We start from the raw sequence: 24,083 nt of genomic DNA on the forward strand, positions 1-24,083 counted from the left end.
GTAACAGGTCTTGTGGTGGTACAGTTTTGGTCCTATGGAGATGGGCATTTATGGGGACTTAATCTCCTTAAAATCCCTGGTAATCCCAGATCTAAAAATATAAAAGAACAAGTCAGAGATTTCTAAGAATAATTCTTTCTACTACATTTTCTCTTTTATTTTCTCCAGTGTCACTTAAAAAACCAAATGTCCAGACTTTAGTTTTCACTGTAAATCACTGTACAGATGTCTTATAATAATGTCCTTCACATGATCAGGAGATGGAGATGTAGAATCCAACCACATTTAGGGAGGGATTTTGGAAGGAAGGGTGGTCTTTACTCAAGCTGTTTTCTGCTTGCTTTGCAACTGTGCCCTAGACAACAAGAGCTTTTATAATAAATACTTATTCTATTAGCACTACTATAAATCTAAACAATAAATAATAAATAATCAACATGGCTTGGATAATTAATAGAACACCATATATCAATGGAAGCTCACATGGATTTCACAAAGCCTTTTCTGCTAACAGATGGGCCAATGAAAACATTTTAATGTGCTTACAGTTTTCAGGCAGAGAAAGACAATGCCCGTGTGTGAGGAGACAAGAGGTTTTGTACATCTCAAATGACTATTCAGCACTGTCTTTCTTTAGTAACAGCCAGCTGTTCTGGTAAAAAGTTGCCTGAAGCTGTACTGGGAAGTGAGGAGATAATCTGCCTGTGGAGGAAGTACTCATTGTAACCAAAATTTAATCAGTTTTGTGGGAATAACATCTATACCAAGAAAGACATTTTTAAAAGAATAGAAATAATTTTCATGCTTATGTCAAATGTAGATGATCATTTAAGCTTGAGAAAAAAGGATAAAAATACTCTTTAAAGGATCAAAAATAATAAAATAGTAGGGAAAGGGAAAAAATGCATTTGTCTTGTCAAATTTTAACTTAAATATGTTGATGGTTAATTCCAATCTGCCTTTTTTCTTCTTCAATATGAAGCTGAAGTATTAACAATCTTGAGTACTTAACAAGATAACTTGTTTCCCATTTACCTCATCTTTTTCCAGTATTTCCTCTTTTTTCTAGGATGCCTTTGCCAAAAAACCTTAAAACCAAAATTGTATTTCAGGTGAAGCCAAAATTAATCCCTCTTTCATGCCGTCCCCACTTTTCTACCTCATCCACCAAGACAAAGAAAATTTATTCCCCCTGCTCTCCTCTTGACCCCACCAATCACAGTTGGCAGATACACTGGAGTGAGAAGGTTTACACACCATACAAAAGTTTTAAGATTTTAATATTTACAACTATGATTTGGGAAACTTCCTGCCATCTGTATAAACATCTCACCCCTTTAGATAAATTTTTTTTCATTATAAATGATTGGGTGGGCTAACTGCCAGGTAAATAATGTAAATAGAGAGGAGCTCTCTTCAAGCAACATATTATTCCTGCAAGGCAGAGACCATTATTTAATGAGTGGGCTAAGTAACCGTTGCAGAAAATGATTGAACTACAGTAGAGTTCCACACATCTTAATGTGCACGCGTGTGCACTGCGTTCACTGTGAAAATGATGGATGGGTGGCTAATGACATCTACAGAGAGGTTTGTTTCACGGGAACAAGGGGATTCTACAGAAATAGGTTCCCATTCTGACTGAAGTCTGGTGTTTCAAAGGTTTGCCTAGCTGCACAATTAAAAGTGAAGGACGTGAAATGGAGAAAAATAGCCTTCATTTCCTCCCCGTCAGCTGTGCCTCTGGGATCTTATTTGCTTTTTTAAGAGATATTCGTGTAGTAGGATAAGGTATAATTAGATATAATAGAATTTGACTGTCTATCTCAAAAATAAATCTGGGGTTTCCTACTGTGAACCGTTCCCAGTAAGAAACAAATGTTTGGTGAAACAAATGACAAACATCCCGAGCTGAGAACAAGGTCCTCACTGTCAACTCTGAAGGGTGTTAGGGTGGATCCAATGGAAGAGTAAAGGGGAGCCCACACAACTTGGTGTAGAGAGACCCAAATTCTGAGGTCCTTCCCAGCTGGGAAGCATCACTCCTCCAGAAGTTGGGTACCATGGTCTTAATACAGCATTGGGTTCATCATATCTGCAGGCCAGCATAACGTAACTCAGCCACAACGTTGAGCTCCTGTCCACCACTAGATCACTGTAACCACAGAAGACCTTGCAGAAACTGGATGGTCAGCACTTAGATAGCTAAAACACTAAGGAGAACCTTCCTGAAGAGTCTCACACAGCAATCCCCATGGAAAGGCACCTTGGAGATTGAGTGCCAAGGGTGCCAAGGTGACTGTGGTCACACAGGCAACCGTGGCTGCTATCTCTTCCTCTGGCATGATGCATGGGCTTTGCTGGGTGGTTGAAGAGGCTGCAAAGAAGAATAACTCCTCAGCTCCCTCCATGAATCCATGCCTGGCTGCAACATGTTACTTCGAGGAACTGAAGTCTTCTTTTGTGGTTCTGGTTCATGGGGTGGTAGCATAGCCAGAGGCTGATTGTATATCCATTGTCATAAGCTGGTAAATTCTGGTCACCACCAGTTAATTCAAAACACTATTAATTTCTGGCAAAGTACAGACTGCTGTTTAAAAGAAGATCCTCCCTGTGTCCAGGAGAGGACATTAGGAAGTTAGTTTTGCTTTTAATTATTTCTGGCTTTGGGTGGGTCCAGGTATCCATAAAGTGTGGATCAAGCCACTTGCTGCAGATCTGTATCCTTTCTGCTCCTCCAACCCAGCAAAAAGTCAGGTAGACCGATTGCAGCCATCCAGAAAGTCATTCCATTCAAACTGGGCTCTGCTCTCAGCGGGGAGACAGAAATTTCGTAGAATAGAATTGTTCAGGTTTGAAGGGACCTTAAATATGACTTAGTTCTAAACCTACCACCACGGGTAAGGACCCCTTCCCCCATCCCAGGGTGCTCCCAGCCCCGTCCAACCTGGCCTTGAACCCTTCCAGGGAGGGGGCACCCACAGCTCCTCTGGGCACCCTGGGCCAGCGCCTCACTACCCTCACAAAGAAGAATTTTTTCCTCATATCTAAACCAAATCTCCCCTCTTTCAACTTCAAACCATGATCCCTCAAACTATCCCCACTCCCTGACCCAGAGTCCCTCCCCACCTTTCCTGTCCCCCCTTTAAGCCCTGGGAGGCCACTCTCAGGGTCCCCCCGGAGCCTTCTCTTCTCCAGGCTGAACCCCCCCAACTCTCTCAGCCCGGCCTCCCAGGGGAGCTGCTCCAGCCCCCCCAGCATCTTCGTGGCCTCCTCTGGCCCCGCTCGAGCAGCTCCGTGTCCTTCTGCTGTTGGGGGCCCCCGAGCTGGCCCCAGCACTGCAGGGGGGTCTCCCCAGAGCGGAGCAGAGGGGGAGAATCCCCTCCCTGGCCCTGCTGCCCCCCTGCTCCGGCTGCAGCCCAGGGCACGGGTGGGTTCTGGGCTGCGAGCGCACGGGGCTGCCTCACTGGCAGTTTTCCCCCCACCAACCCCCCCAGTCCCTCTCCTTGGGGCTGCTCTCCAGCCACCCCTCGAGGGCCCAGCCTGGGTCTGTGCTGGGTGTTGCCCCAACCCACGGGCAGGACCTTGCCCTCGGCCTTGTTGAACTCCATGAGGTTTGCACGGACCCACCTCTCCAGCCTGTCCAGGTCCCTGCAGATGCCACCCCTGACCTCCAGCGTGTCACCGCACCACACAGCTCGGTGTCATTGGTGAACTTGCTGAGGGTGCATCGATCCCACCGCCCATGTCACTGACATGTTGCCTGTGCAGCTGACCTTGGACAAGCTCCTAAGACTGCAGTGAGTCATATTTTTGGTGGGGGCAGACAGGGAGTGGGGACAGAGTAGCCTGAACACATAGTGCTCCTGTGGCCACATGAGGATCTGACCCTGCCAGCATAAACCTGCCTAACCCAGTTGTGTCAAAATATGCTGGGTTCATTTAAACATTATAATCTGCTGGCTCCCCTCATCCAGACAACTATAACAAAATCAACTAGGAAAGACTAATGTGCAGTTTTGCCAGCAGATTTTAAGGAGGGATGAAACTTTTAAAGGGAAAAGAAACCACTGTGGTCATTTATACACATGCAGGATCTGGAGAGGGGTGGAGTTCGTAATTCAAAGACAGATGAAATAAGATGTTGCCTATTAAACAAGTTAATAAATATATATATATGTGAATCACAGGTATATGTACATAGTTCATATATTTATGTTAATTTATGATTTATTAAATGTATATAGGGGGAAATCTTTATAAGTCTGTTTCTTTATTCATGACTATTAAGGGGCAAGCTCATGGTACAGCAAGTCAGTCAGAGTCTCTTAAACTGAGAATAGCAGGACTGCATTGACAAGTGGAGGGACTGATCATATTTTCAGAGGTAAAATCCCTTGCTGAGGTGCTGAGACAAGAGACTGGTGACTCACAAGCCCTATTCCATTCCAGCATGTTGGTTGTAAGGATCTAGCTCAGAAATCTGCCAGGGTGCAGGTGGACAGTGGCTCCAGAGTTGTTACAACACACCATTTTAAAAAACAATGATGGCAAACCACTGCACCAGCACTGACGGATACTGAAGTTGGTACCAGTGGCAATGAGCAGAGATGATTCTAAGAATATATTTGGTGCTGTAAACACACTGTAAAGGAAATCTGTCACTGGCATTTGTTAAAAAAAAAAAAAAAAAAAAAAAAAAGTAGGCTGCACAGCTTTCTGCTGTCCATGTATAGGGTGAAAGTGTCTACACACTAAATCATGGGAGGAAGAAGATAAATATATATATATGACAGCTGAAAATCTTACTCTCTCATAGGGGTCCTTGGAGTCCTGAGGAAAGCACATGTGGTGTCATGGCCTATCTCCCTCTCCAGATCCTCAAACACCAGGCAAGCAGATGGCAAAGCAGGCTACAGAGCTGCCCCTTGAGTCCCAAGGAAGGAGCAGGTCTGTGAACTTGCAGACAACAATCCTGCAATGAGCTGAGGCAAGAATCGAATGAGTGAGTGTGAAAGAGCTGGGAACAGCCAGGACCAAAACTGTGCAGGGCAGGATTTTGTAGGGTGAAATGCCTGCCAACTTGTTTGCCTGGATCCCAAACTGGAGCTGGGAATTAGACTCTCTGCTCCACCAAATTCAGCCAGGAAAGTAGAAAGAGAAAATATTGACTTTCTAAGTGGTGCCAAGAAATGGACTAAGCTCCATCTCTTAATGGAGAAATCTGGTCTGACCCTTCTGGTCCTTTCATATCCTTACAGAGTACGGTTAGGCAAAACAGTATACATAAAGGAACTCTTTGGCTGCAAATGTTATTTTCAAGCCATGTTAGAGCCAATTTCTCCCTCCCCTCTCTCTCTCTTTTAAAATAAAACAACAAACCATATAATAATAATAATGAAAAGATTTATCCTAACTTAAATGACTGGTTTCGGGAGATCAAGTTGCAGGACCAGAATCCATAACTCTGAGGGATTTACAGTCCCTTTTGTGGTGATAAAGGCAAAATTGTTCACAGTCCTTCCCTTAATGTAAAAAGCCTGCCTTCTGCTCCTCGGCCAAGTCTCTTGCCACCAAGAGGCTGTGCTTTTGTTGGAAGGGCTGAACACAAACGATGGCAAAGAGCCTGAAGGACAAGACTTCAAAGTAGTCTGTGGCTGCCCCCATCATGGCAGTGGTGGGAGGAAGAAGAAAGCCTCTTCCATTTGTAATGCATGTTTCTCCCTTTCCCTCATTTAGGAACCACAATGCCTTTCCTCCATTACCTCCCCTCAGGGTTGCACAGAAGCTAGATTTGCCACTAATCTTTAGCAAATGTGCTCCTGAAAACAAAATGGCTTGTTAACAAGCAGCTGGGCCCAGGTTTGCATCTATTCCTTTGTCACGATCTTGTCACAGCATCTTAAATATATCGGTCTCATGAGCTTCCAAGACCAAGAGATGAAGATGAGTCTTTTATCCCAGAGGAGGTAACAGATCACAATACATGGAATGAAGCTGAAGTAGTTCAATCTTGGACCTTTCAGGTCCATGCTGAGCAGCTTGGACTGGTACATCTGGTATATACTCCTTCCTGGTTAAATTATAGACTGCTCAGAGTGCAAGGAATGGCAGGGACAGGCAGTGTCCCTTTCCTCTAACCAGACATTTATTTTCAAAGTACTGAGAAGAACTTCACAGATGTTAAGAAATTACCTTCAGATGCCTTTTTTTCTGGAGTGTGCAGTGACTCCTGCAGGTACAACTGACCATGTTTCACCCACACTGATATATGACGTTGATGAGCAGATCTGACTCTGGTGATTAGGAATAGATAAGGTCATTGCCTACAACCCCTTGCTACCTCTATAAGATAGCCTATGGCCAACTGGCATGGTAATTTGGGCCTGAATGACTTTGTATAAAGGAAGCTTTGTCCATTTCCTTGTCACAAATTCAAACAAGTCCATCAAATTTTCCCAGGCCTCAGCCTTTGCAGCTTCTAGAAAATTATATACTACAGGGAAACCAGAATGTTCAGTCCAAAATTTTCAAGGATTAAGATACGGCTTAGAAGTTCCCATGTTGCATCAAAATGATTCCTAGAACTCCAAAATGTTTAATATTATTGTTTTTTCTTACCGTACTGATAAATCCCATGAAACAAGTCATTTATGTTTTTCTTTGATCTCTAACTGTTCTTTTATTTATTCATTTATTTATCATTCATCCATTGAACCAAACCATTGCTTATTCATGCAACTCCACTAAATATTTAAAAAATTTAGGGCATAAAATGATAATAATCATTATTTATTACTTAATAGTAGAATTTTGTTCCTATGTCCACACCTTAACTTATCAAGCATTGCAGGAAATTCTTGTGAGATATGTCCTGGCTTATAAAGTTGTAATATCCCCAAAAAGAAAAAATAGTTCACATAACCTTCTTTGATATATTTTCTAGGGTCTTCACAGTGGCATTACAAAGTTGGCATTCAATCTTTAATTAAATGAGATGGTGTCCACCCAGTGACTGGACCAAACGTAGGCTATAGGACTGCTACAGCCAGAGCAGTTCCTCTTGAATTAGATGTTTTTGTTCCTAATCACAACAAACATTAAGGCATGTCATCAAGGAAAATGAAGCACAGATACTAGAGTTCACGATAAGTTGGGAATTCTGCCATCCCATAGTCAATCACAGGAAATTTCCTGCCAGCATTGCTACAATTAAGCTGAAACTTGTGCTGCTTTGAGGGACAGATATTTTCTTCACCCAACAGGTCCGTGAGAGTTGCAGCTTTCAATGGGAAGTTAAAAAGAAGTAAGGATCCCAAAAGAGATGCTTTTCAACCTTCTTAAATGAATGGGAGTCCTTTGATAATAGAGTGTAACGAGGTAACTTCTCCCAGAAGGAAAAGCATCATCCCTGAAATGATCTCATCAGGATTGTCAGACGCTCAGTGAATTCTTTAGTGGACATCTCATGTTGGTAGGTTGTTTGGTAGGTAGCTGGTAGGTTCAGCAGCCTGTAGTGCGAATGTAACTTCGGGAAGCTTTGGCCCAATTGCTAATCCAGACTTGAGATGCAGTTTAATAACGTGTTTGGAACCAGAGCTCTGAGAGTTGTATAAGAAAACCTCCTTTTAGGTAGGAGTCCTGGTGTTTTGATTCACTTGATGAATGTGAGGAGGGTGCATCCCAAAATAACAATGTTGTTTGAATGTAGTGCTTGAAAACCACCCGTGAAAGTCTGTCAACGGCAAAGGGAAAAGAAGGAATGTAACTAAAGAGACTCCAGCTTTGCAGTTAAATATTTCTACATCTCTTCAGACAAAGCACAAGCCTCTTTGAAGTGGTATTTTTTCCCAATCACCCCCTGTCAGACACGGCAACCGTATTTATGGTCCTATCAAAATGAGACCTGCACTCCCAGCCATGGCTTATGGCTCTGCCTCTGTTCAAACATCCTGGAGTGGATTGGAGAGCTGAGATATGTCCTTGGTCTCAAGCATGGGAAAAGGACAACTTTCCATTGAGTATCAAGGCATCTTTCAGCTAGCAGAGAAAATTAATGCCATATTAAGAGTGAAACTGTGTTTTGAGCTGATTAAACCTAACCCCAGGAGGCTCCAAAATAAACTCATTCTTCTAGAGCTTTTGACACCTCCCTGCCAGACATTTCCCCCTTTCACAAACACATTTTTACAAAGGAAACCTTTTTTTTTTCCACTCTCTTTCTTTTTCCCCCCTCATATGTATTAACAAGGCTTGAATTGTGTTGCATACTGCAGAGAACAGACCCCCTTCACCCAGGCAGAATAACCCAGTGGCTTTTCAGAGCACTATATATAGAAATCTACTCTTTTCCATGGGCAGCTCTAAGGATTAGGCAAGGAATGCAATTTGGGTCAGGATGCTCATGTTTGCCACAACAAGGATGCCTGAAGGGTCAGAGAGGGCATACCAGGAGGCTTTTAGCTGCACTGAATGACACGATACACCACAAAGTTTGGGTCAGGCCAAGCTGGTTCTGCATAGGAAGCATTTGTCACCTCTCAGCACTGGAGAAGTTATGTATCAGACCCGGAGAGGGAGGAAGGATCCTTTAGCACAGCCAGCATCACGCATAGATACGGGAGAGCTCACGTGATGTGTGATGCTGGAAGGGGCCCTGCATTATCCACAGCTGGGGAAGGTGCCATCAAGCTTTGAAGGGTTTTCTAACGAAGCACAGAACCTATTAAGAGACTGCATCTCTTTCCTTGCAAAGTCATTTGATTTCCAGTTATCATCTTAATTTCCAATAAAGATTTTAATGAATTTCCTCTTACTTATTGAGACTGCAGGTTTCCCCTAGTAGGGATGGCACGTGGTTTCCATGCATGAGATGCAAAGGACAGTGGTGCATTACCCAAAAATACATTAGCCCTTCCTGACATAGAGTCACTGGGTGAATACAACCCACCATGTTGATGAGAAAGTCTCTTCTGTCCCTCGGAAAACAGACCTGTCTCTTGACCTCTGGGCAAGCACAAGCGTCTACATGTTTCCTCTGTGCAGTCTGGAGAGAGGAGACTGAAATCCAGGACTAAACAGACTGGAAACTTGACCTCTTTTGGGGGGACAAATATCACTTTTTTTTTTCCTCCACCAGCCCATGAAATGTGTCTTTTTTAATTTCCTGTAATTTAATTAAGAGAGGAATTCACATTTGTTAAAAGTTTATCTGCTCAGTAGCCCTTTATGCAATCCAGTCAAAGAGAGTGAATGAAGGTTCTGTAAAGCTCTCCGTCTATCCAAAATAACCTTTATTTTAGCCCCATCGCCACATATTCCTAAACAAACAGCTGAAGCTGCATCTTTCATTTTTTTTAAACAAGACATTCCCTGCTTTCCTCCCCCCACCATAGGCAGCTGAATTTCTCTTCTGCTTGTGAGCAGGGGTAAGCAGGATGAGCAAAGGGAGAGAAACATGTCTGGAGGGCTGATCCATGGGCAATAGGTAATAAATTCTCAGGGCTGTGAACAATAGGAGCCATGTCCTGGGGTAATGCCTGCTGATTAATTGATTGATACCAAACACAAGCCAGAGGTCTGCAGGAACACTGAACACTTCTGTTTCTGATTCAAAATGAGCATTAGCTTCTCGCCATTACCTAACCTTACTTTTTGAGCCCACAAGGCAGTAGAAAAAAGGTCCAAGGACAGGGTTTATCCCTGGAGGAGCAGCTGTAACATTCTCCCCAGCCCACTGTTGGCATTACCCACATGGGACACTCCATGCACGTATGCCAGGGCCACTTGACACATGAGCAAGGGCAGTTGCATGGGTTGGTCCCCAGTGACACTCTCTACATCTCTACTGGTGAATGAGACGGGGAACAACGCCGAGCTCTGACTTCAAACTGTCTACTAGCAGCCTCCCAGACAGTTCCTGGGGAATTTTGGGGGTTATCAGGGCCAGAATCCATTCCCTGCAGGCATTTGAGATGTTGCCATCCTGTTGTGGAAGATAGTGGAATTTGATGGTATGCACGTGCCGCTCTGTGCCCGTTGGCCTCTGGACCAGACTGTGGTTCCAAGAACATTTAACTTATCATTACCAATGTAGCCTCTGCAGCCTGGGGAGCAGGAAGGTCAGAGGGGTTGTCAGTGACTGGGTCACTGGTGTTTCACAGCTCCAAGGTCCTGGTGAATGCATCTAAGCAATAGCTTACCTCTTTAATTCATACAGATTCTCATCCTAAAGTTATTCATACTGCATGGATGCAAGTTCATTTCCAGGTTCTCTTTTGGCATGACTCCACCAGTTCCCCTTAAGACAAAACCTGATTTTTGTTCTTTACCTTCAAACACCTCCATGTAGACCCATTTCCCATCCCACATCATGCAGCACACATACTCTCTTTCATGCTAGAAACACACTGCTCCAGAGGGCTGTGACACAGTCCTCACAAAAACCAGTAATTTTTCTTAGGATCACTACATGAGGTCCTGAAAGTCCCATGACTAAGTGCTGTGGAGTCTGTACACAGTCAGCCTGCTATGCATAGTGCTGACATTGAAAAAGGATCTGAGCCATTCCACATTCTTTAGCTTGGTCTTGATGTCTTCTGCAGTCTAGGTATAACTTGATGAACTTGGGAAAATAACTGACTCAGTTCTTTTTTCTTTTTTTTTTTTTTTTTTTTTTTTAAGGCTACTATTTTTTTTACTTAGTTGACTCTTTTTTTTTTTTGTTCTTCGTGAAATGGAGAGAGTTAGTGGCATTGCTTATCATTTATGATTCCGTAAAGATAAATCCAGTTAGGGCAGAGAGTGCACAGATGATGAGTTGGTACCTAAAGTGGAAAGTATGCACAGGGCAGCTGCTGACCCCATGACATTATTTTTGAATTATGTCATTTAGGACATGGTCTGCTCTTCTTTCTCCCTGATAACATGGGCTTAATCTTAGCTTGAGAAGAGGTCTCCAAACAAAGTGGTATTCATGGTTTATGCTCTGTGCCATCTGGATTCAGTCTAGAGGTGGGACACTTCTAAGTCTGGCCCCATCACCTTCTCCTTCCCCTGAGGACTTGATTTTCACAGAAGATAAGAAACTAAAGGGCATCAAACCATGGTTATTATAACATAGCTGGTTTCCTGTCATCGGTGGAAGGTGACATACACCATAGGCTAGACATGCCTCTATGTAAGAACTTACGTTCAGATATTGCTGCCTTGCAGAGTCCTGTTATTTATATGGGCAATGACTGCATCTTTGCAAAGACCTTTACTTCATCATCTAGACTGACAGGAGAGGAACAGAAGCACCACTTCATTGTGACTAACTGAAGCACATGTCTATTTGCCTTGCTGATCAACTTATTTTTACATTCTGTGCCATTCTCGCAAAATGGCTGGGAGTGAAATAGTTTATATACACCATATCCAAAAGAGATTAATTGATATTTCTTGTTATGAAGTCCTTCCTTAATTTTGTCTGTTACTCAATTAGAAATTTCCCTGGAAGTATCAGGAGTTTCATCTGAGCAAAGACTGAGTTAATGCACCACACAGCAGGGACAGACCTTGTCCCACAGCTGGCAGCAAGAACCATGGAACCACAAACCGAGGTCTTGTGTGATTTGGTGTCTGAAATACATGCAGCACCACTCACCTGGACAGAAAAACTCTCCACCAGTCCGAAGTGCTACCAAAAGATTCAGGGAGACAAAGCCACCCAGTCCACGCATCTACCAAACACATCACACTGATGTTTCTCCTGCAATGGCTACATCCAGAGACATCAGATGGGGAGCCCTGGTAAAGGTTTTAGCTTTAATCTTCATTTGATGTTAGATGTAGCTATAGCGTTAAGTGATTGATAGTGGAAATGGAGACCTTAATTTTTGTGTCACATCACCAGCTTGATCCAGAGAGATATAGGACAGCACTGACTTGCAGCAAAAAAAATCTGGCTATGCAATGCCTTAATAAAGCAGCCTGTTATGGTCAGCAGAGTGATTCTCTTAAAATAGCATTACAGAAAGGTAAATGAAAGGAATTCTTGTCAATGCCTGAAGTTCTTACCTTGTAAAAAATCAAGTGTAAAACTGTTACACCACTTAGCTGTTGCTCGGGTGCTCATTGCCAGGGCTCTCTATGCAAAATCCCATGCACCAGCACTGCTCAGCTGGTGTGCCAGCTCAAACCCACCCCCCAAAACGAGTGCTTATGTACATCACTTCTTGCCCTACCTCCTCTCTCTCTTCCGCAAACCTTTTGGGAGGGGGAAAGAGCCTCCAGACTTTCCCCTCCTTGCCAGGAGTCATTGCTGGTAACACCTCGGCACTGCACGACCTCTCGCCCAGGTGACCTCCCCCTGGAGCAAAAGCACCAATTCACACATACTTTTCCACCTTCAGCCTTGTGGATCTTTACTCCTTATTTAATTTTCTGGGAATCAAAAGGGCTGTGTGTGCCTCCCGCCCTGGCACAGTCTGCCTGCCTTTCTCCAGGCTCGCCTCAAACCACTCGCCTCTTCTTACAACATGAGGTAAGTCAAGGCGCGCACGCTATTTTAGCACAAGCCAGGGTGCTTCCAAGGCATTCCAGAAATAGCATCGGGAAGGAACAGTACCTGCTCTTCAGAGCCAGAGAGGGGCCTTCCCTCCCCTTCCAGGTTGGGTAAACTTTCTTCTTACTCTGTGGTTACACACAGCAGAGTGACTCTCTTAAAAACGGCATCGCATAAAGGTGAATTCAAAGGTTTTTTACCTGGCCTGGCCTGAGCTCCAAATAGAGACGTTCTCAGGCAAAGCCCTGCTGTTTCGGGGGGACTGGGGAGGGTATCACATGAACCCCTTCTTGCATTTCACATGCCTGTGCCCACCCAGGGCTGTGCGAAGACACACACCCCATATGCACACATCATGCCTATCTACAATATCTTAGAACATCTCTTTATTCACATCCTCCAGATTTTAGATATTTTAGAGTTTTAGAGGCCCCTGGGTACTACATAAGTGCTGAGTAGTGCCCTTGGCTAGATCTCTTCTGATATCTTCCCAGCTGTTTATAAGATCTATTGAATCACTGGAAATTTGTGGCAGGACTGTTTTGAGGAGCAGAGAGCTTCCAGCCACTTTTCTTTAGAAATCCCTAGCATTTTTTATGTGCCATCTTGAAGAAATTTTGAGGAGCTGAGGGAACCAAGAAGCAATTGGGCATGTCACTAATACCACCAGAAAGGCACAAACAGAAAGGCTGAACCGTTATGAGTTTGCCTCCCACTCCAGCATGTCGAGGAAATGTTTCTGCTTCAATGAGCACAGAGAGATGAGAATTGGAGTCCCCGTTTCTGTCTCTTCCCTTGTGCACTCCCTTCAGTTCCAATTAGACATCCACATCTTTCATCTTTCGGCCAGGCTGCTCCTTGGATCTCTCTCTCGACCAGGAGATGCTCTGCCAAATTGGCACCAGACAGTGGTCCCTCAGGAAACAGGGACAAATTTGAAGATGAGCCTGGAGCTGAGATCATGTCACCAAGCTGGTTTCCCCCATGAAGTCATCCTGATTCTTTGTACATCAAAGGACTGTCCGTCTGCAAAGCCTCAGAGCACCTGACTCACTTTCTTATCTCCCACCACCCTGAGCTGAGCTCTTGACCACAAGAAATGTCTCTTCCCTGTGACTCTGACAGCCTCCCATTTCACCCTTCCTTCATCTGTTGCCTGACTGAATATGATTTAAGCTCTCCCTACCCAAAAAAAAAAGAAAAGCAAAAAACAACAACAAAAAAAAAACCAAACCAAAACAAACAAACAAACAAACAAACAAACAAACAAAACCACTCCTCTCCCCCCCCAAAAAAATAAAGAAAGCCAAAAAACCCAAACAAACTCAGCAAGCACACACCTTATGGATAGAGAGGTGTGGTTGTCACTGAATAAGAAGAGGAAGGCTGGAGACCAGGTCCTAAGTGAGGTTTGGGCAGATGCTCTGTGCAGACAAGCAGCACAGCTCAGCAAGAAGGGAACACAGAAACTCTCAGCTAATAGTGTCCTTGTGCCCCTTTCCTTGTGTGGCCCTGCACAAATAGGGACTTCCAGGAGAGTGGCATGGTGCTGCAGGAGTTACTGCTGTGCACCCCAGAGTCTTGTAGACATCCCCTGCAGCTAGCTGAAGAGGGTGGCACCCCTAAAAAATATTGCAAACACCATTCTTCCATCAAATGCACAAAATTATTTTGGGAAAACTCATAGTGAATTGTAGGCTGCCTGAGTTGACAGCTTGAGGTTGGAAAACAGCTAAAAATTTGGAGGGGAAATCAAAGGTGGGAAGGCCAAGGGAGTTTGTTCAAGGTCCTATGGGTAGAGACATCTAAGGTGTGATCATACAACAAATCTCTGCCTTCATCTCCTTTTCTTGCCCACAGGTGTGCTGGTGGTGCCTGCACAGACATCCCTCCAGCGTCTAGGAAGTAAAGGAGGAAACCTGGAGCATAAATGTGTTCTCTTTTGTATTCCTGTGTCCTTCTTCTGTTTTTCAAGCAATTGGTGTAGCAGAGCAGAGGTTGTGCAGCTTCAGAGGAATAAGTAGTAGTGGAAACAGAACAAGGGATGGATACTTCCAATGTTATCTTGCCTTGTGGATTACAGGAAAGCTTTAAGATCTTCCTGCTCTCCCACCTCCTGAGGAGATCCCACTAATCCTCAGTAAGATCAGAGCAGGTCACCCCCATTACCAGTTCCCCTTACGATCCACAGGGCTTAACAATACCCCAACACTTTTCTAGGAACAGAAATCAGAAATATGCAGAGCATCTCCCATCATGCACAGGCCCTACTGATGCCTTCCTCTGTGGTCAGAGGGTGGGTGCGATATCTGTTAGCCCTTCTGCAGCTCACCAAAGCCTCAGTGTTTCACCTGTGCAAATAACCCCCCATGCACCATCCCCCCGGGACCAAGAGGACAAGTTAAAAATGGATCATGCAATTTAGCTCCTGCACATCTGTATTCCAGGCAGCAGTGAAAGACAGAATGGTGGATCTCCAAAATAGCCTTTGCTTGGCTAAACAACCCCGCTGCCAACTGATGGCTGTTTGTCTGTTTTCATTTGTACAGCCCTCAAACCTAATAAACACCTCAGACATGAAAAGAAAACAAGGAACAACGAGGGTAAGAAAAACCAGGCTATTGACTGCCTTTTTAAATAGATCAGCATGGAGTTGAGTGGCCAGACCTCTTTCCAAGTACATTCCTGTGCTGACATGAATTCACAGACTACTCCTGTGTGATCATCTGGCAGGGACGTGGTGCTGTCACTCTGCATCCATCTCTTTGCAGAGCCAGTCCTGTCTGTGGTCTGTCCGGGAGCTGACAGCATCCGCAGAATAATGCCACATTTGAATTTTGCAGACAACATTTATTTATTTTTATTATATGACTGATTCCTTTATTGCTGGCTTTTAGCTAAAGCCAGCCCATCATCATTGTTTCTTCAATACACTTACAGGATGAAAAATATTATGCCTGGGCTAGGAATAAGGCTTTCCTTCCCTTTCCCTTCCTCCTCTCTCTCTACCCCACTGTCCATATATTCTTCTTGCATCTTGCTGAAGCTGCCCTCTCCTTCTACAAAATTTCAGCTTTCATTAAACAGATGTTTTTTCTCCCATCAACCTGCCTAATCCCTGTTTTGGGTCTGACACTTCTTCCACTCACGTGTCCTGAGGCAACAAGACCCATAGATGAATTTGCACCCAGAATTACTCAACATGGAGTTGTAGAGTGGGACAAAAGAAAAAGGTGTGTAAGGGAAAAAGGGCGCTACTGAAATGTCTTTTATAATGGCACGTGTTGCCTAATACTGTTGAGAAGACCACTTAATGGTCTTTCTCCCCACTCGATCACCGTGATCTTTCATTTCATGCACTCATTATACATATAGTGCATAAGCAGACAAGAATCTGCCCAAATTCCAGTAAGAAGCATTGAATAGAAATCACTGAAAGTTAAAGTGAAAAAATGATCAACTGCATGTGCAGGGTCCCAGGGCAATGTCATTTTCTACAGCTTCATTGTATCTAGCACAGGTGTCTGTTGGCTCTTTTCTTGACTATGTAAGTGTTGAAATCCTATAGGCTACCTCTTCCTCTTTAGCTGCCTTCCAAACACTATCTCACTCTTCACAGAGGTGATATTTCCTAGGTTATTCAGGGAGGATCAGTTTGGGAGGATCAGAGACTGACTGGCTTCATTTCACTGTGACTTCTGGCAAAAGGAAAATCAGTTGTGACTTGAAAGTCCCAGCACTCTGCCTTGGTTTTGGAAGCAACCAGCGCAGCCGTCAGAACGGGAAATATGAGAAAATGCTCCAACAGTCCCTTTTAAGTAACACATTAAAAATCCTTGATAAGCACTAGGTAAATGATGGAGCCTTAGGTCTTGGCAGAAGGTGATCATAACAGCATGACCAGCATCGAGGAGGAGGATCAAAGTTCACTTTAGTTCAGTGTTTTGCCTTCAGCAATACTAACGTGTGGAGAAGAATGGGGGAAAAAAAAGAAAAAGATGGGAAAAAAGTTAAAAAAAAAAAAAACAAAACACCACACAGTTTGAACCTTTCCTAGTTCTACCTTCCCATCTTCCAGCAGATCAAGTTTGAAGGAGTTTACAGTTGCTCCCTGGATCTTTTCCTGTTTGAAAACTGAGAAGGTATTTGGAGTTGTGTAAGACATCAGGATCTCAGATCACATTTGCAGATGTCTTCACGGCTCCACTGAGCATCACCAATACATTGTTCAGAATGAGGTGAAAAAGTCTAATATTTCCTTCTCAAGGAGACAAAAGCCTAGGGATTTAGTGGTTTTCTCTCGCTAGCTGGAAACTAGGAGTTTCTTCATGGGTATTTGTCTGTACTTTTACATGTCCTCAAGTATTTGAGCTGTTAATAAGTCAGAGAACAATCTAATTTTCCTGCAGTGCCACATGTAGGCAATGAAAAGACACTTTTTAACCAGTTTCAGATAACTGAGTGATTGGATCCTGTGTCCTTTGACCTCATCACCATTTGCACTAACTAGCTCCCGTTAATACAGTTTTTCCATTTTCTTCTTTTGTCAAAAATAGGTAATGGATATGACCCAAAGGGATCATTTTATGTAATTATTAAGCTTCCACTTTCTATAAATAACTTTGAGGATGGTGATATGAATTCCCCAAACTGAAGCATGCTCCTGGGAAGTGCGTTATCCCCCACCCAGAGCTCAGGAGCAGGGCACTTTCATGGGTCAGGGGATGGAGCCCAGAAAACCAAGAGGGAAAGAGAAGAGGTGAGCACAGTGTTTGCTCTGACTCCAGCTCAGTGCTGCATAAATGAGATATGAAAGTCTCACAGCTCCAAATCTTTGTAGTATTTCTAATCAAGAGAGCTAGGCCTCTCTTCTGCAAAGCAGCTAAACCTGGATTAGCTCTAAGCATGGGAATCACTTCAGATCCTTTCAGCAAATATCTTAGACAAATTTCTTCTCTTCACTGGGCCATAATTTTGTTGACTTGGGCTCCCTAGGTTGCTTGGCAAGTCAGGGAGAGGGGCTGAGCTCCACGCTGATACAGATAGAGTCTGTGAAGATTTTACAGTTAGCCCAGACACAACACTATTGAAATGCAAGATGTTTCATCTGTAGGAATATGCCACATGTCTGCCCTATGAAGTGTGTGGGATGCCCAAGAACAGAAGACCTCTTCTTGAGGAAATATGGTAAAATCAAAGAGACAGAAAACACACGTGCACAACTATTGGGGCAAAAAAAAAAAAAAAAAAAAAAATAAAAGGACCTGTTCAAGATGTTACTACTTTTCAGTTTTCTTTTGTACCTTACTGTTGGAGGTTAATACTCCTACACTAATTGTATCAGTGCCTTTGTGTGTGATATAAATGTCTCCTGAGTAAGTTTATCTGATTTCATACTGAAGATGAGGAGTTTCACACAATCCTTCACTAAGTGATGGGAAAGAGCCCTTCCAACAGTAACAGCAACGGCAAAAACCAGGAATGGTAAAATCTTCTGAGGCTACAGCTCAAGGGAGTTCATCCTACTATGTATGTTTTCACTTGGGAATATCCCCACAAAAAAAAAAAAAAAAATCTTCCCATTGCAGAAAGCCCAGGCAGAGCTTTCAAAACACATCCGATGATAGTTTTCAGCACAAGCAGATATATCTATGTTTGGTAAAGGTTTTCAGGCTGGGCAAACAAAAGAAAAAAAAAAAAAAAAAAAAAAAAAAAAGGACTGTCCAGGAATTAAGAGAATATGGTTATTAACTTCAACAGGGAAGTCAACATCTGAAAAAACTCAAAACCTCTGTAGCTGAGCAGGTGTGTGTGTGCTGCCTGGGCTGTCTGTGTTCTGAGCAGTGTGGTTTCTAGCTAGGAGATGGCCTCCAGAAACCACTTGAAATCAGAACAAACAGAAGTAGCTCTTCTTTCCATTAATATTAATGGCCCAGACATTACCCAATTTGAAACGGAAGCCCGGGGCTGATTAAGAAGGGCCTGATCACCAGAACTCTAATGGAAAAAGGTTAGAGCACAACCTCTCCGTGATCTGGGATTGAGAGACATCGAACCAGCCCGGGGCAGCAGCGGTGAAGGATGAAGTGGGTTTCTGCATTGGAAAGTTTTCTGCTTGGAAGCTCTGTTGTCCAAATATTTTGGTAGCAAATCATAACTAAGCTGCCTGCTGCCAGAATCATGTACGCTGATGTGAGCCGGTCGCAAGTGACTAAACCAGGGAAAATGAGACAAATAAGCTGGGTGGGGGACTTGGGAGCCCGGGGGCTGGTACCCAGCTCTGACACAGCTTCTCTGGGTGGCCTGGGGAACGTGTCTCCTCTGAAGTGATGCAGGAGGAAAATATTCCTCTTTAGTTTTTCCTCTGTTCAGACAAATCTTTTCAAGTTGTGCAGACCATCTCCTAGCCCATGTGTACATTTACACAACCAAGGCACAAGGGACACCAGGGCTTATTATTATTATTATACAGCTAGCAATATCCATTCTCTTCCAGGCACGAGTCAAATCTGGAAGCAGTAAAGTCCTGATTTGGAAATTTCTGTAAAATAAGAACTTGCCAGTTTCACCTGATCTTATCTGGACTCCCCTGAGACCACTAGATTAGCAGTTAAACATGCAATTGGAAAATGGACTTGGAGCCAACAGAAGGGAATGTCCTTCCTGGCTGGAGAGAACTGAATAATATTATTAAAAGTCCCAGAACACCCTTTGTGCTGTTTGTCACTCTTTTTTCATTTAAGGAAAATAAACTAGTGCACTTAGACTTTTAGGTAGTTTCAAGTTAAATTCACTGTATGGGCTCTCAAGTGCCAAGGTGGGGTTATAAATTTTTGGCTGGCCTCTGAAAGAAAAGAAGTAACATAGGAGAATAAACAAACCAAATCAAAGCAAAACAAAACCTAACTGAAAGATGTTATCCCATGGAAGCTTTAAACTCTCCTTCTCTTCTCATTCCCACAGCATTTTGAGCACTCCAACAACCCTTCCCCAGTTCTGGTTCCCAACCCTCTCTGCAGTTGCACAGGCACCTCACACATCTATAACTCAACATCTGCTTTGCCCTTTATCAGCGAAATCAAAATGTGAGCTCTGCCCCAGCCCTGTGTGTCACTCTGTGCCAGCCCAACACCAGGAGGACCTAAACATCCTCCTAAGCCTCTCAGACTTTCAGAATACGGTTGTCTGACATATTTTTAGATGATATATGGGACTCCAAAAACAGGAAAAATGTTGATCTGAGATAGCTCTAGTCTTACATTATGATTTTTAAGACTAGAGCTTGTTTTTACAACTAGAATTGTAATTCACTGCGAGAGAATATTTTCTGCTAAGAATATGACCATTTCTGTTACTACTAATAGTAATAACAACAGCATTATTTTTATAGTTCTAGTGATTATGCCATAGATATCATTTCTTTAACTTGATGTGTCTTTTCTTTCACAGGTTTATTTTCTAATCAAATTTTCTTAAAACATTTTTTCACTAAACTTATTCTGTTTTGGTTTTGCCAATGGTATAAAAAAATAGAGGCAGAAGAACTGAAAGAGTGAAAGTGATTTGGAAGTATGACTTTGCAAAGAAATAAATGACAAGGCTGATGATCTAGAGCTTCAAACCTTTCTAGTTTCTTTTCCCTGCTCATTTGTTCATTCTGTCTTTGTGGCTCACACAGTAGGAAGCTCAGTCTCCAAAGTCAATTAGGGCAGGCTTGTTCGCATTCACACTGCAGAAAACAAACCCCTACGGTCTGCAGGGAGGAGACCTTGGAGCCAAGTCTCCAAGGGAGCTACTCTGCTTGACCCAAAGGGAAACTTGTGAGCAAAGACATGTGAATGCAGTGTGGCAATAAAGACATCTACATCAGGGAGTTGAATAGGGTCTAAGGGTGGTTCCAGGAGCTGGAATCTCATCATTTATACTGTCAAATTGTATAAGCAAGCCCTGACATGGATCTGATGTGATTAACCCCACCAACATGCTCCTGAGCACAGTTTTGGAGGTAGTGTTGTCCAGACACCGTTCCTTATAATCCCTTTGGATGTGGTCATCCTCTCCTGGAGGCTGAGGGTGGGTAATGGTATGGACATGTCCAGATCCTGACAGCTGATCTCGGTGTTAGAGAATCAGCCCCTTGGGTTTTTTTGTTTGTAAGCATAGATCTGAACCACCCTGGAAGAAAATGGAAAGGGACCAAAATGGCTCTTTAGCCCCATGGGAACACACCCTAAATTTGTGGTAATGTAAAAGGAGAACACAGAGCACAGGCTTCATCCAGGCCATTGCACACTGAGCAGACAGGGAAAGTAGAAGCTGCTGAGTACTTTTGCAAGACTGAATGAGTCCTTCCAGACAGCTCCTTGTCCATGGGCTCTTGATGCTCTGACTAAAAGTGTGGTAGGCAGACAGGATGTTTTATCCACAGCATGTCCTGAATCCATACTTGCAGATCCCCAGCCCTGGGATACTACATCTCAAAGTTTTTCAACCGCTGGAAACGCTTGCCACTTCTGTGTTTGAAACAAAGTTCTTCTTACTTCATCCATCTCTGCAGTGCTTATGTCTGCATCCTGCTGAAATGATCAAGTGCCTCCAGAAACACTGTTCTTATTATAGCATTTGGACCCGATTCCCTGATAGAAGTCTATTAATTTTTATTTTATTTCAATTAATTCCATTTTATTGTATTCTAGCTTATTATCAGATGGAAAAGAGTGCATAAGCCTCTGAGGCCAGGACTGCTTTTTCTGTTGTTAATCTCTCCTCTTGCTGGCAAAGCATCAGAGTTCACTGAGATGTTATTTTCCTCCTTTTCAGCAGCCTGCACTCCTAATAAATCCAGCTTTCTGTTGTGTGCTGTGGCTGTCTCCACTTCAGCCGTTTAGGGGACACTTCTGGAGAAACACTCTCAGCTCTCAGCTCCCTCCCCAAGCATGAAGCGTGGCCCTGAACCAAAGAGCAATGTGGAATCAAAAAGGTTTACGCAAATTGGACTAGTCGCCAGAAAGCAATCTGAGGAAAATCTGTTTTGCCTCTTTATTATTATTATTATGGTATTTTGGCAGTAAAATCAAGAGCAAGCAACCAAAAGTTAACTTACACTTCAAGAAGTTGAGCATAAACATTTTAATCTCTCAGGGCTGCTGGAGGTTTCACAATCTCCTCAGCAAACTCTAAACTTGTGCTGTTGATCCAATTTGTCTATCTACCTTTCAACAAATTAGGGATTTCTCTAAAGAGTCCTGGAACAAGAATCTGAGGAAAGCAGCCCTGAAGTACTGCTTGGGTTTTGATTTCAGAAGCTGGGACAAATCTGAGAAGAAATAAAGGTGGTTTCCTGCCCCCAGATATTCTTTCCAGATTTTTATTGTGTCTTTGATGTGTTTCCTGACTTTAAAGAGCCATGTAGGAAACAGTGAAGGTCCTGCTGTTGCCTCCATGAAGAGAAACTTTTTTTTGCTCTCCTTTGTGTCCCATTCATATGGTATGACATGATGATGACATCAATAACACATCCCTGACAGAAATCACTGCCATTGCTTTGTTGTTACACCATACCTCATTCAGCCTTTCAATATGTAGGAGGTGGTCATTATTGGAAGATTCTTCATTCAATGACACACTTCATTTAGACGTCTCTGTGGGAGCTGAACTTTAAAATTAAGTCCATTTTAACTACTAAGGTCATTCAAACGTTTGCTGTATAGGATTTTCCAGAGTGCCTCACCATATATTTTTACAGCATCTGGCCTGTGGCCACATATGCTGCTTAGGTTGCCCCCCATCTGCTCTACGATATTATCACTACCAATCCTTTCCAAGATGTCCACAACTCTTTCCTCCTCCTCACCAGAAGTTATTACATCCTCAGACACGCTGGCATAACTGTGAACTAATTGCTCCCAAATAGTCCTGACAAAATTGTCTGGGTTTAAACCACAGCAAAAAAATAGAAAAATTCTCTTCTAAAGTTTCTAAGTTAAGCTAGATAATTTTGGCATGGCTGGGTGTGGGTCTGACCACATGTGAAGCTGGGAAAAGTGACTTTCACACCCATCTGAGCTGCCAGCTTGTTGCAACTTAATACAGCTGGAGCATCTTGCAGTGGTGTCCAAGGTCTAAAGTCTAAACCCAGGGCTGCTCAATTCTAGTCCCAGTTCTATCAGCTGAGGAACTGATGCATCCACAGCCAAAAATGCCATTGCTTCTCTCCAGAGACTGCAGAAGGACACTGCACTCTGACCTTAAACGCATCCTTAAAAAAAGGGTTACATGTGTCATCTACACACTTGTTCCAGCAGAATTCTAAACACATTCCCCAGAAGACCTACAGACTATATTCAGATACTACCTGGTACATCCAAAAGAATAGTTCAAATAAATTATAGGTAGTACAGCCTATGATAAAGGTTAAAATATTGTGAGGCTCTGAAAATGTTTCCCACATGACATCTGTCTACTTACGTGAAATGAATAGTCAGTCACGTCCTCAGTAAGAAGCAGCCCATAACATGAACATCACCATCATTGTTAGAGCTCTGTGACAATATGACCGGGAGAAAAAGAGAAAATGATCAAGGAGCTATCATTTGCCTTATTGCCAGGCCTGACCCCTTTCTCCTCATGAGATAAACCCCTCACAGCAAGGAGATGTTTAAGTCACAAACTTCTGAAAGTTCTTTGTAAACTGCACTGGATCTGCAGGAAAAATGGAGGAAGAAAATCTCTGAATTTATTTAGTTTGTCAGTTTACCTGTTTTTCAGCTTTAAAATATATTCAAACTTACTACAAACTGGTTGAATGGTTCCTCTCCTGACCTGAGGGCTACAGAGCTCATTGCATGTGCTGTTGGGTATCATTTCAAAGCAGTGAATTCAGACGACATTCACTTTGAAGACTGACACCTCAAAGGGTCTCACAGAGATTTTGGAAATCATCTGTGGTCTTCAAGGTCACAATTGCCCACAACCTGGTCCAAACGATCTCATCCAAAGAATGTCAACGGAAAATTCAGCTCAATTCAGGATAGAAACAAATTATGATCAATAAATGATGATCATTAATTCATGAGAATAGTAATTAACCAATGTGTTATCTGACGGACTTTATACACAGATGAGTCACACAAGCAAAACTTCAGTACAGTCAATGGAGCTACACCATCGGTGAGTATCTAGTTTCTCCTGTAGTATCTGATTCAACAGGACTATTTTTAGCCTTTTGTGAATGTCCAGAAACCCCTGTTGACAATCTGCACTGCCACCTTGTGTGACTCTGGCTTTTACTCCGGCTTCCTTTGAAATCTTCCCTCTCCATACCTGCTGAATATCACTCCTTTCCAACCACACATTGTTCATTTGATAATGAAATGATTTGATTATGCCCAAAAAACTCATGCTATTCACCCTTGTCTCGGTCTACCAAATGGAGAGCCCATCACAGTCAGGCTCCGATCTCATCCCCTCTTCTGCTGGGGGAAAATCCCTCATCAGAGCATGGAGGTTTCAGGCTCCCAGACATGGTTTTTACCAG

Source organism: Tyto alba, unplaced genomic scaffold (genome assembly GCF_018691265.1).
Source record: "Tyto alba isolate M040663 unplaced genomic scaffold, T.alba_DEE_v4.0 Super-Scaffold_38, whole genome shotgun sequence".
Classification (NCBI taxonomy): domain Eukaryota; kingdom Metazoa; phylum Chordata; class Aves; order Strigiformes; family Tytonidae; genus Tyto; species Tyto alba.